Below are 4,360 nucleotides of genomic sequence, written 5' to 3' on the forward strand. Positions count from 1 at the left end.
TTTTAACTGGCACATGGGATCTGGTCATTGTCTCTCCTCAGCAAACTAACTTAGCTGTATTTTTTCTCATGTTTTAGAAATGATATTTATTTTAAACTCTTTCATAGAATTCTACTTCAGTGGTAGAAATGTTTTCTTCCTAGACCATCTAAACCAGAGTCCCTATTCAGTAGAGTGAACCTGTTTATTCTAGAATCAGTGCAAATTATCTCTGGTCTTTTCATGATTTTGTACTAGACTTCGACTTCAAGTCACAACATGACTTGAACAGTTTGAAAAAGAGCCCTCTCTTCCATGCCAGCAGAGGGTGGCCTTTTCTGGAAGCCCACAAGAGATGGAATGTCTAAGATCCTGAAGGTTTCTCTCTGGAGTATTAAGACAGTCCAGACTTCCTCAAAGATGGTGCCAAGTTCACCAAACTTTTCATAAGTCTGACCCAAATTGTAGACTGTGCATAGGGCCAATCACCAAGTCAAACTCATCTGGTTCAAATGTATAATTTCATTCATAAAACAGGCTGCATCTGGCAAAGTGGACAGTAGATCCAGCACTGGTGTACAGCATGTGAGACCAGAAGCTGGGAATAGGCACAGGCCTAGCAGGAAAGGAGCTTGAACTGGGCCTGGAGCGCCGGAACTGCTAAAGGGAGGGAAGTAAAGTAGTAAGTGAAGCTAATATGTATTTTCACAAAATTGCCTATTTTCTTCAAGTTTGAGAAGTCTGGACAAATAATAACTAATACAACTTGCACCTCAAATAGTTTACCAATTTTGTAAGTTGGAGTTCTTTCAAGTGGCTGAGGTTGAAAAGGAAAAAGACATGGCCATGAGTCTAAAGACATGGCCTTAGAAATGGGGAGTGTCCCTGTCCAATCTCTGGGTGGGGGTAACATGCAAAAGGGACCTAGTGGCTTGGGACAGGTAATAGGTCCAAAAGTTAAAAACAGTGAGACCCTGGAATTCTATTTCATCACATCTGGTGACCACATGTTTCCTTCATACTTTGGGATACAGAAGCAGCAAATTTTCTCTGTCTCTACTTAATGAATACGCTCACATGACTATGTCCACAAGAGAAAACAAGAAGCCCTGTACCTTGAAACATGATTGAAACACTCAGGTTAACTCCTCCTCCTTCTCTTTTTTCTCATCATCATCATATTAGCCATTGGCTCAATACAGAGGAAGATAATTGGGTCAGGAAGCTAAAGAGTAAGGGACAAGTTTTTAAAAATTATGGACCATCAGCCATGCAGGCAGAAGATCAGAAATCAATAGAAAATAATATCATATTTAAGAAATGGTCAGAATCGATAAGCAAAAATACACTTAAAACTTGGTTAAGACTAAAATCATATGTAAGTCAAGTCAGGAAATCAATAAATTGTCATACCTTATATGAGAAAGAATAACAATAGTCCTGATCAATGATGTGAAGGACAATAAAAGCATTTATTCAACACTGTTGAGATATAGTCCCTATCCTTAATGCATTATAAATTAGTCACATAGTTGAGACAAATAAAAGTCAAAATTTCACGAAGATAACAAGGAATACAAGCAATAAAATAAATGCTGAACACAACAAACTATGGTATAAAGAACAAGTGCTGTGACAGTTGGGAGAAAGAGATTTATTATTCAGGGAATGGTCAGGGGAAGTAATACGGAGCTGTAGATTTAAACTTCACTGTGAAGGGTGAGTGAGATCAGAAAAGATAGAAAAGGGGAAAAGTCATTTGACCTCAGGGTAATGATCTGGGCAGTAAAAGAGTAGTGTAAATTCACATGGAACATTTTGAAGAATATCAAGTAGACCACTCTGGGAAGAAAGTAAAAGGTACATGTAGATACACTTACAGTGATGTTAGAAAGAAATATGGGGAAACAGGTCTGAGGAAACTAAGCACCATACCAAGGAGTTTGGAATCAACCTATAGGTGAGCAAAGTCCCTCGGAAGATTTAGAGGGGAGAAGTGACATAAACAGAGAATTGTTTTAGGAAAACTAATTGGACAGTAAACTATAAACTAGAATAAAGAAAGAAAACAGGGACCAAACAAAGGACATTATTCAATGAATACTTTTTGAGTGGATTCTCAGTACAAGGAATTGTGAAAGATAATAAATATACATAGATGAATAAAGCATGGTCATTCCCCAGGAAACTCTTGCAGTCTAACGGAGGAAATAGAGCAGTGAATTTTAAAAATATACAGTTATAAAAAAAAATCTATGGAGCCATAGTGGAGAGAGCACTTCATCTGAGTTTGAAAGGTCAACAGATATTCCTTAGGAGACAGAGTGAGAAAGGCCAAGAAATAGTGTGAACAACCGTCCAGAGATAGAAAGGAAAGGGATATGGAGGCAAATGGAGGCAATTATGAATAGTTTTCAAAGACTGAAGTACACGACATGTGTTGAAAAGTCAGAGGTGATGAAGCTGGAGAAGCAAGTAAAATGCAAAGTTCAATAAATAGTTCAAACTGTATCGTAGACAATGAAAACTTAGAAAAAAATTTTAAGTAAGGGAGTAACATAATATGATAAGCAATTTAGAAAGATAACTCTACCAAGCAGTGTGAAGGAGCTTAATTAGAAGTACATAAATTGATGGAGGCCAATTAGCAGATTACTGAAATAGTTTAGGTAAGAAATAATGAGAGAGAAAACTCCCGCAATCACATGGATATGGACATAAGAGAATGAATTCAATCGGAATCTAGGAGATAGAAACAGCAGAATTTAGTGACTGATCAGGTGTAGCTAAAAGAGGGAAAAGCAAGAGGAGATGATTTAAAGATTCCTGGCCTGGGTGACTGAGTGAATGATGGAGAGAAAGGACAGCCTTGAGAAATGGGGTGGGGAACTGAAAAGTGAGTTCAATTTGGGACATGTTATGTTTCAGGTATCTGTGAGTCAACTAAGTAAAGAAGACTGTTAGGCAGTTGTAAATATGGTCTGGAGTCAAGGAGAGAGGTTTAGACAGGCTCTATGAGTCAGCAGCATACAGGTGATCACTGAAACTAGGGAATAAATGAGATCATTCATGGAAAGAATAATGGGAAGAAAAACTTGATGTGGACTTAATCCTAGGGAACATAGGACCTAAAGACCTAAAGTCAGAAAGAAACCAGAAGAATAGCTTTTAAAAAAACAGTCAAGAAAAAATGAGTTAAGGAGAACAAGAAGAAAGCATATAACGAAAATAGCTGAGAAATTCTGCAGGAAGAGGTGGGATTAGGGGTGATTCAAGGATCAAATGCTGGAGAAAATTCAAGTACAGGGGTGATGCCCAAGACTGCTCAGAAATGGTCAAAATTTGATGTTCTTTGGGCATCTTGGCAAGAGCAGTGTCAGTGCTGCGGTAGAGGCAGTCCCCTTTCTTTAACGACTGGACAAGCAGATTGGAAATGAAACTGGAAATATCTATTCTTTGGCTTACTCTCTTAAGAATGCTACTTGGAAGGAATGGGAAGCAATTACTGGAGGAGAATAAAGAGCAGAGAGAGGACTTTTATTTTACAGAATTTCTTTACAGACTGGGGTGAAAAACTCAGTAGAGAGGCAATGGGAATAAGGAGTACGTGGCAGGATTAGCATTAAATAGTAAAAGGGGAGCTCTTGTTTTGAGATAGTCTGAGAATTTCACATAGAAATTTTAAGGGTAAAAAGGGAAGTTAAGGGGGTTCTAAAATTAATGAGTTGTCTTTCTCTAAGAAGTAGAGAACCAAGCCATTTCCTAAGAGTGAGTATGGTATAAGTAAGATAAAAAGCTTGTGAATATGGATCAGCCAGTGGAATGGCCAATGTTGGAAATGGAGGAACAATCTGTTAGGTGTAAGTAAAAAGAGTTTTGAGTAGTATAGAGTCCCTAAATGACCTAAGAAAATATAAATTTGTTATAGAACAAAATTACATGTGTTTCCCCCAAACACTTGGCAGTCTAGGTATATTAGTAAAGAAGGGAGATGTTTTGATTGATCCAGCTTTGATGACTGATGGAGTAGGTAGGATAAAAAGACAAAGAAATTCGGAATACTGGTGAGAAAGTAGAAATGAGCTCTATTGTAGTGTCTGAATAGTCTCAGGTAAGGAATCCCTAGGAGAGAGAAAGAACCAAGAAAGACAGATACAGAGCTAAGCTAAGGTACAAACCCTCTGATCACTTCTGAACTTTTACTCAAAAAACACCTTTTCGGGGGCTTCCCTGGTGGCACAGTGGTTGAGAATCTGCCTGCCAATGCAGGGGACACGGGTTCGAGCCCTGGTCTGGGAGGATCCCACATGCCGTGGAGCAGCTAGGCCCGTGAGCCACAACTACTGAGCCTGCGCGTCTGGAGCCTGTGCCCCGCAACGAC

This window comes from Balaenoptera ricei, chromosome 3 (assembly GCF_028023285.1).
Source record: "Balaenoptera ricei isolate mBalRic1 chromosome 3, mBalRic1.hap2, whole genome shotgun sequence".
NCBI classification, from domain to species: Eukaryota; Metazoa; Chordata; class Mammalia; order Artiodactyla; family Balaenopteridae; genus Balaenoptera; species Balaenoptera ricei.